The sequence below is a fragment of the Sorex araneus genome, chromosome 4, assembly GCF_027595985.1.
Source record: "Sorex araneus isolate mSorAra2 chromosome 4, mSorAra2.pri, whole genome shotgun sequence".
Classification (NCBI taxonomy): Eukaryota; Metazoa; Chordata; class Mammalia; order Eulipotyphla; family Soricidae; genus Sorex; species Sorex araneus.
In genome coordinates, this window is record NC_073305.1 from 217,724,450 (window position 1) to 217,736,914 (window position 12,465).

Below are 12,465 nucleotides of genomic sequence, written 5' to 3' on the forward strand. Positions count from 1 at the left end.
TATTTATCCTTTGGTTTTGGTGCCACAACTGGCAGTGCTTACGACTTACTCCTGGCTCTGGCCTCAGGGATCACTCCTGGTGGGCTGGGGGACCGACATGGGTTCCCAGGTTTCAAACCCAGGATTGACTATGTATAAAGCAAATCCTACCTATCCTTTGGTAGTTTCCTTTGGTACTATTGCTCCAGCCCCTATTATTATTTTCTTACTTGAAATTTTCATTTATTTGTATTTTATATTTCACTCAATCACGAATAGGTCCAGGATTTATGAGACCTGAAGGCTGAGGTAAACAAAATAAGAAAATGAATCATAAATTCAAGTTTTAAAATCTGTTATGTTTATATACCAGAAAATCCTCTCAACATCATAATTTTATAAGTGACTTGGCACACTATAAATTTCTGGTTTCGAGTGCACATCTTAATAGCTTTTGATGAAGACAATTTCTGTTGTCTCCTATGGGGTGAATGCTAAACTAAGTCCTTTCCTCTACAATGGTTAATTCAAGTTTTTTGTTTTTCAGTTGATAATTAGAATACATAAAATATGTATCTTTTCCAGTGAACTTACCAGTGGTAGGTAGTTCTATACAAACAAAAATTTGTGACTTTCTGAAGTTACTGAATATATTTCTAACAAAAGAAAGGCTCTTTTTTTGACTGCAAATTAACAATAACTAAACTCACTTTTATTTGTTTGTTTGTGGGGCATACCTGGTGGTGTTTCAGAACTTACTTCTGGTCTGTGCTCAGAGATCACTCCTAGTGGGGGTTGGGTGCCAGGGACCAAACCAGGTAAGCTAGTACAAGGCAAGTGCCTTACCCACCGTACCATCTTTTTGCACTGCCCCTGCAACTTTTAAGCACCAGATAATGGATTTTTTTCCCTATCTTCTGGTTTCATAATTTTTTTGTTTTTTATTTTATTTTTGCCACATATGGCCATGCTCAAGGATAACTATTATTATGCTCGGGAGGACCATGTAAGATGCTGGCGATTGAACTCAAGTTGGCCGCATGCAAGGCAAATGCCTTACCTGCTGTACTCTTAATGCTCTGACCCCTATTTCATACGTTTCAATCTTTCATTCCTTCACCTTAGATTTCAATAATCAAGTACAAACATATCACACCCTTTCACAATCAGACAAACTGGCAGTAATTACCTTCAGTAAACAGACTGAACCACTAACATATCCCACTAATCCACACCATGTACATGCTCATCCACAAAACACACTAAGTCATTTTACAGCCAGGAAACACACAGGTAAGACAAAACCAAAATAAAAACCGAAGTCTTAAATAATCACTGCTAATCTTATTTTCTAAGTCTTACAAAAACATTCAATTAAGAACACACTGCTATTAGATCCATGTCTGGGCCCACTGGAAAGGCCAGATTAGTGAAAAGCCCTAAAAACATTGGGGATCAATAGCCTCTCTACATTTGATGCATGCAACAAACATGTAATACGTTAGTTAAAATTATAATGTACTGACTATATCAAATACCACTCAACCAACTACAATTTCCACCTTTCTAATTCCCTATAATTAGAATATAATTATATTGCCCTCTCAAGACAATATAATGTGTTTTTTCTATTAGTTTTTCTTATTTATTACGAACAATTTTCTCGAGTGGTCTCAGTAACGTCTCCATTTGTCCTAGTCCTGAGATTTTAGAAGCCTCTCTTTACTCATCCTTCCCAACAGTGCTGCATTGGAGGCTCTTTCAGGGTCAGGGGAATGAGACCCATCATTGTTACTGATTTTTGATCAACGAGATGATGATGATGATGATGAACAATAATTCTTTATTAACATTTTATGAGTTAATCTTTCTCACTGTCTTGTCTAATTGCCTTTCTAATTGAACAAATTTTAATTTACTTATGGCTGAAGAGTAGCCTTTCCTCTTTGAAAAATACTATCCTGCCGTCTGGTAATCTATGAAATGAGGCCTATTAGTTAGAGAAGCCATCTTTGTTTTTTTTTTTTTTTGGGGTCACACCCGGCAACGCACAGGGGTCATTCCTGGCTCATGCACTCAGGAATTACCCCTGGCGGTGCTCAGGGGACCATATGGGATGCTGGGATTCGAAACCGGGTAGGCCGCGTGCAAGGCAAACGCCCTACCCGCTGTGCTATCACTCCAGCCCCGAGAAGCCATCTTTGGATTTTGTTTATTGAAGGTATACCATGGCTGTGCAACATTAAATATATTAACAGAAATGTAGAACTCAGAAGTGAATAAAGAATTATCTTCAGAGCATGTAAGTGGTCATAAAAGTGTGTAAATTGGTAGTTAATGAAACAGGTGCTGAGGAGGGGTATTTTACTTGTAAAAACCTCAGCACAAGAATACTCAGGAAGGGCTGGAGCAATAGCACATCGGGTAGGGCATATGCCTTGCACGCAGCCGACCCGGGTTCGATTCCCAGCATCCCATATGGTCCCCTGAGCACCACCAGGGGTAATTCCTGAGTGCAGAGCCAGAAGTGACCCCTGTGCAATGCCGAGTGTTACCCAAAACACACACACAAAGAATATTCAGGAAAAGAGAACAAAAGGCTAAGGGAAGTTAAATATTGTAAATGCCCCATATGTGAATATTTGTTTACATTTTGACAAAAGGCTTAGTCAAATTTACTCATGAGAAACTAAAGAGCAACAACTTCGATCTAACTACTGGATCCTCAGCAACATCTAAGTAGTTCTCTTTAACTAGATTTAAATCCTTTGCTCTAAAATAAGCCACACTTCAAAGAGATATTTGAGATCAAGACACTGCCCTGAGTAAAAGATTGGAAAAATTAAGCCAGTTGTATTTTCTCAAGGTTCTGTTTTACAGACCATACTTATTGGTGATTGGAGCTTAATCCTTGATTCCGCTCAAGGGTTACTCCTGGCTCTGTACTCAGTAATTACTCTTGGGGGGCTGGAGCGATAGCACAGCGGGTAGGGCGTTTGCCTTGCACGCGGCCGACCCGGGTTCGAATCCCAGCATCCCATATGGTCCCCTGAGCACTGCCAGGAGTAATTCCTGAGTGTAGAACCAGGAGTAACCCCTGTGCATCGCCGGGTGTGACCCAAAAAGCAAAAAAAAAAAAAAAAATTACTCTTGGGGTTTGGGGGACCACATGGAGACTCTGTGGATAAAATCTGGTGCAAGGCAAGTACCCTACCTGCTGTACTATTGCTATGGCCTTTGAATTTTACTGTATATTTGTCTTTATGTCTTATTTTTACTTTGTTGAAATATCTGTCATTTATCACCATACTATTCTAATATGAAATAATCTTTTTAATTGTAAAGAGTTTTTTTCAAAGAGGGTAGAGTAACATGAGGAGGCTATAAAGGCAGTATAGTGGGAGGGTTCTTGCCTTGCACCCACTGAGCCAGTTGGATCCCCAGGAGCACACATGGGCCATTGAATCCCTCTATGAGTGATCCTTCACTGCAGAACAAGAAACCCTGAGCAAAGCTGGTTGTGGCCCCCAAACAAATAAAAAGAACACGAAAATTCCACACACTCATCAGTATAGCCATCAGAATACAGTACATTTCTCTTACTTTAATTTTTATTTCCCTGGTGACAAAATTTTGAGCCTTTTTTCACTAAGTTGTATTATCTTCTCTAGGGAAATAGCTATTATTTGTTCACTTAAAACAGGGTTCGTTTATTGACTTCTCATTTTTTGTTGTTTTTTCTAGATGTGTATGTAGGGTTGAGCAATAGCACAGAGGGTAGGGCGTTTGCCTTGCACACAGCCAACCCAGATTCGATTCCTCTGTCCCTCTTGGAGAGCCCGGCAAGCACCCATGGCGTATCCGATACGCCAAAAAAAAACAGTACAAGTCTCACAATTGAGACATTACTGGTGCCCGCTCGAACAAATCCATGAACAATGGGATGGCAGTACTACAGTGCATTCTAGATGTAAGTCCCCTATAAAATAATGAGTTCTCATGTTCGGTGAATTTTTATTTGTTGAAAGGTATGACTTGAAAACTATGGGTTTTTATTTTGTTAGGGGGAGGCACATATTTATTACTGCTAAGGTACTACTCCTAGCATGATATTCAGGAATTGTTCTAGGCAATGCTCATGAACTACGCTGTGCCAGGGATGAGTCTGGGCTTATACATGCAAACCATGTTTACCAACACTTTGATCCATCCCACTGAACCTTATTTATTTCTTGTGCTTTCGACATCGTATCTAAGAAATTACCAACAAATCAAAGGTCATTAAGATTTATCCATATTCCATGATTTCACATAAATATTTGCTTTTTATGTCATATCCAGCTATGCTCAAGATTCACTCCCAGATCTGCACTCAGGAATTACTCCTGGTGCTACTCCTGAGACCATACGGTATGCTGGGGATCGAACCCAGGTAGACCGTGTGCAAGGTAAATGTCCTACCCACTGTATTATCGCTCTGGCCCCAACTTTAAGATCTGGAATCCATTTGTGTTCATTTGCATCCCTTTCTTATTCATATAGACATGAAAACTGTTCCAACACCATATTAAAAAAAGAAAAATTAAATTGCTTTCAACACTTCCAAATCAGTTGACTACAAATATTGCTGGATTCTCAATTTTACCCCAGACAATACACAGATCTGCCTTTAAGCCAGTCCACATTGTTTTGAATATAGTACCACTGTGGTAAACTCTCGAGTTTAGGATATTAGAAGTCTTTTTTTGAAGACTGTTTAGAATTTTTAATATCTTGAATACTTCTTTTAGAATCAAATTCTGCAAAAGGGAAATCTTAACAGGTTGACTGATATTACATTAAAGGAGTACTGCTGTCAATTCTATTAAGTATTCTTTTTTTTCCCTTCCACTCTCAGGGCCACATGCACCGGTACTCATGGCTTACTCCTGGCTCTGCTCAGGGATCATTTCTGGTGGGGCTTGGGGAAAGTTACAGGATGCCAGAGTGGAACCCAGGTTGGTCCTGTGCAAGCAAAGTGCCCTTCCAGGCTATACTATAGGTCCCTCTTTAAGTATTCTAACCCATGAACATCGAAGGTAATTTTCTTAAATCTTTAGTAATGATTTGCAGTTTTCAGAGTTATCTTATGTTTCATAAATGGAACTATTTCATAACTTGTTAATTTCAAGTATATATTATAAACAATTTCTACACTCATCTTGAATTCTACAACAATGTTGGTTTATAGCTCATTTTTTGGCGAATTCCGAGTTTTTGATAAACAACCATGCCATTTTTTATTTGATTAGAAATGAAAAATGCTTTTAATTCTACGAATCCATTTTTTCCCTCTCTATCTGTCCTGACTAAAAGCTCCCTCCTGGGGCCGGAGCGATAGCACAGTGGGTAGGGCGTTTGCCTTGCACGCGGCCGACCCGGCTTCGATCCCCGGCATCCCATATGGTCCCCCAAGCACTGCCAGGAGTAATTCCTGAGTTCAAAGCCAGGAGTAACCCCTGAGCATTGCTGGGTGTGACCCAAAAAGCAAAAAAAATAAATAAAAATAAAAATAAAAGCTCCCTCCTATAATACAGAACTGTCAATAGTACATTGTCTGTTCTTGGCTTGAGGGAAACTTCAGTGGTGCTCAAGGCTTACTCCTCATTCTGGTTCTGTGCCAGGAGTCACTCATCGTGGTGCTCAGAGGGTCATATGTGGTGCCAGGAATCAAACAAGAGTTTGCTGTGTGAAGGGTAAGCACCTTACCCACTATACTATTTTTCAGCCTTTAACTATTTTCCACAGATGCCCATTATTAAAATTTTTCTCCACTATAGCTACTTTAATATTTTTATGACAGATCATTGAATTTTGCATAATGCCTTCCAGCATTAATTACATCTATAAACATTATCATCTGACTTTGTTCTCTATTATATATAAACTATGTTAATATCGTTTAGGATGTTGAACCAACCTTGCATTCCTGGGGCAAATCCTATTCGATCATCGCATATAACCCTTTCTCTGTTTACTGAATTCAATTTGCCAGTATTTTGTGAAGTTCTTTAGAGTATGTATCTTTACGGTATATAAATTATATAATACTACTGCAATATCTTTGTGTGCTTGACATCAGGATACTACTGCCCTCACAGAACTGATTTTACTTCTACAGAACTGGGGATCAAATCTACAAATACATTCTGGTGAGCAGCGCAGCCCGGAAAATGCTCCGGACCCGAATTGGGGCCAGCAACACCGGGGAGCCGGAAGGAGGAGGTGCCGCCAGCACACCTTCTCCAGATGGAGCCCTGGCGACACTGAGCAGCAACTAACACGGCTCCAGGATTCGGGACTGGGACACATCCGAGCCGCGGGGGGGGGGGGGGGCACTGGAGTGGGGCGGCACCAGCCCAAAACTCCAAGTGGTCCTGGCCGCCGGAAGTCACGCCCTCGACCCACCCTAAGCGCCATCTTCCACAATCAACAGAGAAGCGGCAGGCATTCTGGTGAGCAGCGCGGCCCGGAAAATGCTCCGGACCCGAATTGGGGCCAGCAACACCGGGGAGCCAGAAGGAGGAGGTGCTGCCAGCACACGTTCTCCAGATGGAGCCCTGGCGACACTGAGCAGCAACTAACACGGCTCCAGGATTCGGGACTGGGACACATCCGAGCCGCGCATCCTTTTTTAAAACCTGAAAACATACAATCTTTTAATGGAAAACTATCAAATGCTTCCTTATTAGGGTTATCTTGTTTGGGGGTATAACTCCCACAACAATAGTGAGTTTTGTGTTGAAATATTGAACGTAATCAAGGTGAAGAGAAAATGAAGTGAAATTCATCAGTTATACAGTTGGGGTGGGGGGCGGGGGGTATACCAGGGATTTTGGTGGTGGAATATGGGCACTGGTGAAGGGATGGTGTTTGAATATGGTATAAATGAGACATAAACCTGAGAACTCTGTAACTTTCCACATGGTGATAAAATTAAAAAAATAAAAAAAAATTTAAAAAAAAAGGAAAAAAATCTACAAATACAAGACATACTCTATCACTGAGTCACATTCCTGATTTTAAATAATGACTTGAGAAGCATTCTTATACTTCTTGGAAAACTTTTCCAAAAACTGTTATCTTTCAATGTCAATATGAGTAATCAATAAAGGCATCAATACTGGGCTTGTTTTCTACTTTAATCTTTAAGTTATAGGCTTAAGATTTTTATTTTTTGTTTTTGGAGGGGGTCACATAGGGCGATGCACAGGGATTACTCCTGGCTCTGCATTCAGGAATTACTCCTGGTGGTGCTCAGGAGGCCATATGGGATGCTGGGAATCGAACTAGGGTCGGCGGCATGCAAGGCAAACACCCTACCTGCTGTGCTATCACTTGAGCCCCTTCTTGTTTATTCTTGAGTCTCTTTTATTTGTGTCTTTTTAGGGATTTATATATTTAACCTAATTATAGTAAATAATTTGCTCTATACAAATCCCCCCCTTTTCTAAGCTTTTGGAACATTTATGACAATGTTCTCTTCCATTCCAGGTTTTAGTATTCTAGGTCTTGAAAATAACCGAAGGGTTGTCAGTTTTGTTTTTTTCCAACACAACTTCTGGTTTCTTTGGATTTTTTTTTCTATTTTTTTTCTTTTTTGGGTCACACCCGGCGATGCAGAGGGGTTACTCCTGACTCTGCACTCAGGAATTACCCCTGGCAGTGCTCAGGGGACCATATGGGATGCTGGGAATCGAACCAGGGTCAGCCGCGTGCAAGGCAAACGCCCTACCCGCCGTACTATCACTCCAGCCCCCTTCTTTGGATTTTTCTTTCCAAATTTCCACTCAAAAATTTATTATTTCCTCTCATTGTTAGTCTTAATTGTTCTTCTGTTTGTATTAAGGCGAAAAGTTTGGTTACCGAATGTTTTAGTTCTTTAGTAGTAATTAATCGTGTTAATGTTTTTGTGTATTATGTCTTCACTTTCATTCATCTCAAAGTATCTTTAATTTCCCCTCCAATTTCTTCTCTGATTCATTAGTTAGAAGTGTAATCTTTTAATTCCACTTTGTTATGAAAACTTCCCATTTCTTTTATTCAACTTTTCATTTTACTGTGGTCAGATAACGCACTTTGATAAATTTCAATTTTTTTTTTTTTTGCCTTTTGGGGTCACACTCGGCAATGCATAGGGGTTTCTCCTGGCTCTGCACTCAGGAATTACTCCTGGCAGTACTTGTGGGACCACTGAGGATGCTGGGAATCGAACCCCGGTCAGCCATGTGCAAGGCAAATGCCCTACCCGCTGTGTTATCGCTCCAGTCCCTTAACGTCATGTATTTTGAACCTCTATTCCATTACTTCCCTAGGTATTACTTTAATGTCTTCCAAATGGCATCATTTTAAATTTTCAGTTTTTTCTGCTATAGATACAATTGCTGCTTCTAGTGATCAGATTGTAGAGGTAGGGATGTAGCTCAGTGGAGAGTATATGCCTTTTCTGTGGTATTCTGGGGTTGATCCCAGGTGAATACCTCCAACAATTATTCAGAAATTGTCTTAATTTCCTATGTAGCTACTAAGTTTTCCCCGTGACTCACTAAATTAAACCTCCAGTATGATATGAACAAGTAGGCACTTAGCAAGAAATCACTGATTACAATTTTTAGATACAATATTCAAAACGCATTTAACATGAACCTACATGACTGTATTTAGATGATCCTATAATCACATCCTCCCATTAATTTAAGTCAACTTTATAAACGTCATCTTATTTCGGGCCACATCTGGTGGGGTTCAAGGAAATTGAGAAATCTCACCTGAAGGTGCTCAGGGAACCATACAGGTACCAGGGATCAAACCAGGGTGTCTAGCATGCTATTCAAGTGCCCTATCTGCTTTGCTCTGGACACCTTCTCCCCCCCCCAATATTATCTTAAAATTCCCTATAAACCCACACCTTTTCTCAAATTCGTCAAAAGCATTTCTTCCCCCCCCCCCATACTCCACTTCCTTCAAGGTCATGCTTAAGGATCACCTTTTTCTTGAACGACTTCCTCCAAGACAACAACTGACCAACTGACCTCAATGTCACTAAAGATTTTTTTTTTTTGCTTTTTGGGTCATACCTGGTGATGCAGAGGGGTTACTCCGGCTCTGCACTCAGGAATTACTCCTGGCGGTGCTCGAGGGACCCTATGGGATGCTGGGAATTGAACCCAGATGGCCATGTGCAAGGCAAACGCTCTACGCGTTGTGCTACTCCTCTAGTCCCAGAGCCTTAAGAACAAATATCCGTATGGGGGAGGGTGTTGGGCTGTACCTCGAAGTGCTCAGTAATTACTCCTGGTAGTGCTTGGGGGGACCATATGGAATGCCAGGGATTGAACATGGGTGGACCATGTACAAAGCACTACCCTATTCACTATACCATCTCTCCCATCCCCTATGTCTTTTCTATCTGCAGTGAGATTTCCTTCTATCTATATTTAGATGTTGTTTGAAAGAAAAATTAACTCATACAAAACAGCCTCTGCTAAGCCACCACGTGTTACTCTTGAACAGACCTCAGCAATTTTTGCCACAATTACCTCATAAAAGCTATTTCTAATTATCAGTATTATAAACAAGGCCTCAGAAATATACTAACAAAATGTTTATTAGACTCATTAAACTTCTATACGCTGGTTAAATTGTTAGAACTATATATACATATAAATCTCCAGCAATCTAATCAGTACAAAATTTCAGATTATCCTCCCTCTCCAGAAAGTCACTTTTCTCTAGACAATGCTTTATTACCATTTTTCTGGTCTATTGAGGTTGGTAAAGTTGTAGAGGAACAGAAAGTTTTAGTAATTTGAATTTTAAATCCATGCATTTCATAGGTATGGTTCTACATTTAAGTCTCAGAGCAGAGAGTTTATTTAAATGTAAGGATCACTGTATCAGTGTCATTCTGTTGCTCATCGATTTGCCCGAGTGGGCACCAGTAACGTCTCCATTGTGAGACTTGTTACTGGTTTTTGGCGTATCAAATATGCCACGGGTAGCTTGCCAGGCTCTGTTGTGTGGGCAAGATACTCTCGGTAGCTTGCCGGGCTCTCCGAGAGGAGTGGAGGAATTGAACCTGGGTCGGCCGCGTGCAAGGCAAAAGCCCTACCTGCTGTGCTATTGCTCCAGCCCACAACCAAATGTAAGGATATGAGATAAAACAAGACAGAATATGGTCCTTTATAGTTTATATATATATATATTATTTTTTATTTGCTTTTTTGGGTCATACCCAGTAATGCACAGGGGTTACTCCTAGCTCACTTAGGAATTACTCCCTGGTGGTGCTCAGGGGACCATAGGGGTACTGGGAATCGAACCCGTGTAGGCCGCAAGGCAAACACCCTACCCGCTGTGCTATCGCTCCAGCCCCAGCTACTCAACACTTAATGCGAATACTCTTGCATTTTGAGTTTTTTATTTTTAACTAGCCAACATAGTGCTTAAAACTGGATTACATCAAGCGAAATACAACTACATACCCACAACAAGAACAACAAGCTATGCACGGATAAAGATGGGCGGCGATGGAGTATGCAATAGTTTCATACCAGAATTCGATTACTAAGTAGCAAGGATATACAGTGGAACCGAAGGCTGAAGCGAAGTACAATAGTCAATAGGTGACGTTCTTAAAAGACACAAATCATTTCCATTAAGACACTATTTCTGCATTTCTGGTGAGGTGGAAGTCAATCTCAGGACGGTCTGCACAAATCTGCAGGTAAGACCGAAGAGTTACGTAGTTTGATCAGAGCCAGACTCAACAATTCTAAGAAACTGAAGGATAAACAAGGTATACTTCAAAATCGCATAATTTAGGATCATTAATCCTTCCTTAAGCGCCTTCCGGTTTGGCATCGTTTTTTTTTTCCTCCGTAGCTTTCCAGCGATACAATCTATCGTTATTATCTTGCAAGGTCCTTCTCCATCTGTTTTTCCGCAAACAAGGTCGAAGTCTAATTACCAGCTACAAGAAATACACGCCACCAATCACAGGGAAGAGAGGCCCAGGTTCCCCTCACTCTGCCAGCCGCAAGCACAGCCTTCTTCCGCGCACCAAGTCGCCAACGCGCTTCGAGGACTTTCTCTCGGACTTGCCCCGGACAGCTCGTCCCGAGCACGGAACCCGTCGGGCTGCCGACGGACGCCGGAAACGTCGTCTTCAGTGGGAACCCGGGAAAGCGGGGCCGAGTTTTCCAGGGCTCTGGTCAGAGCCCCACAGCACCACGCCGGGGGCCATCTCTGTCCCAGGCACTTTCCCGTTCCTCTAGCGAACCACGCAACCAAGGAGGTGGGAGAGGAGCAGCAGGGAGATGGAAACGGCCTGGTTTTGAGTTCTTTGGGGTATTTTTATTTGCTTTTGTTTTCAAAAACTCCTAAGAGTAACTTTCGACCACCCCTTTCCGTCATTAAATCCCTCGTCAGGAACGCTCATGTAAAGCGCCTAGGAAATGTTTGTTTCCTCATCTTCATTCTTTTTAAAAAAATATTTTTTTTTCCCTTAAAGCACTTGAAATTTTTTTTTTTCCTCAGAATCTCCGACAACGATGCCCTAGTGCCTTCCTCGGTGGCCCGGGGGGTGCCTCCTGCCCGCTGCCCGGGTGGACACAGTCACCACCACCGGGCGCTGCTTTCCTCAGGCCGCTCCGACCAACACGCTGACGCGGGGGGGCTTTGGCAACGGAAGGCGACCGTTGCGGGGGGCCGCGGACTACATTCCCTCGGACCCTCGAGAAACAAGTCCGGGCCGCCCCGCCCCGGGACACGCAGCCCCCGCGGCGAGCGCCCACCGCCGCCGCCGCCGCCCCGACGCCTCCGCGCGGACTCGCACCCCGCGGCCGCCGGCCCTCGCCCCCGGACGGCCGTCTCGCCGGCTCGCTCCGAGAGGCTCCCGGCGACCCCGCGACCGTCCCTGGAGCCCGCCCCGCCGCCGCAGGTCGCCGGTTGGCCGCTGGGGAGTCGCGCGCCACCCCTGCCAACCGCCACGGCGAGACGCGCGACCCCCGCCGCCCTCCGCCCCTACGTACCTGGCGCGAGCTTCCCGGCCGCCGCCGCCGCCGCCGCCCGCCTTCTCCCTCCAACCGCCGCGACCCGCGACTGCCGCGCACAATGACGCGTCCGCCCGAGCCCCGCCGAGGTAAGTCACCGCGCGCCGCCCCGCCCCGCCCTCCCCGGCACCCCGGGCCAATAGCCGCGCGCATGTGCGACGGCCCAGCCAATCGGAGGCGAGGAGGCCGAGGGGGCGGGGCGCAGCGGCTAAGTGGAAACCAGCTGAGGGTGTCCCGATTTCGCCCGCGGGGGAGCGGCTGCTCGTGGCAGCCTCGGGGGGCGTGAGGAGGAGCCGTTGGGGAGGGGAACCGCTGAGGAGGCGAACCGCTGCTCCCGCCCTCCCTGCTGGCGGGGAGCCCCTTGGGCAAGGGCTTCGAAAATGGTCAGCAGTTT

At 43.8% G+C, this 12,465-nt stretch overlaps 1 protein-coding gene across 4 annotated transcripts in view; it reads right to left on the bottom strand.

The window, feature by feature from the left end:
• ATF7IP2 (activating transcription factor 7 interacting protein 2) overlaps positions 1-12,165 on the bottom strand; it is a 41,645-nt gene extending 29,480 nt beyond the window's left edge. For all 4 annotated transcript variants that reach the window (XR_008629880.1, XM_055137213.1, XM_055137212.1 and 1 more), the window contains exon 1: positions 12,051-12,165. The gene's annotated coding sequence lies outside the window, so the exon portion shown is untranslated. The remainder of the gene's footprint in view (positions 1-12,050) is intronic.
• Positions 12,166-12,465: the final 300 nt, after the last annotated feature.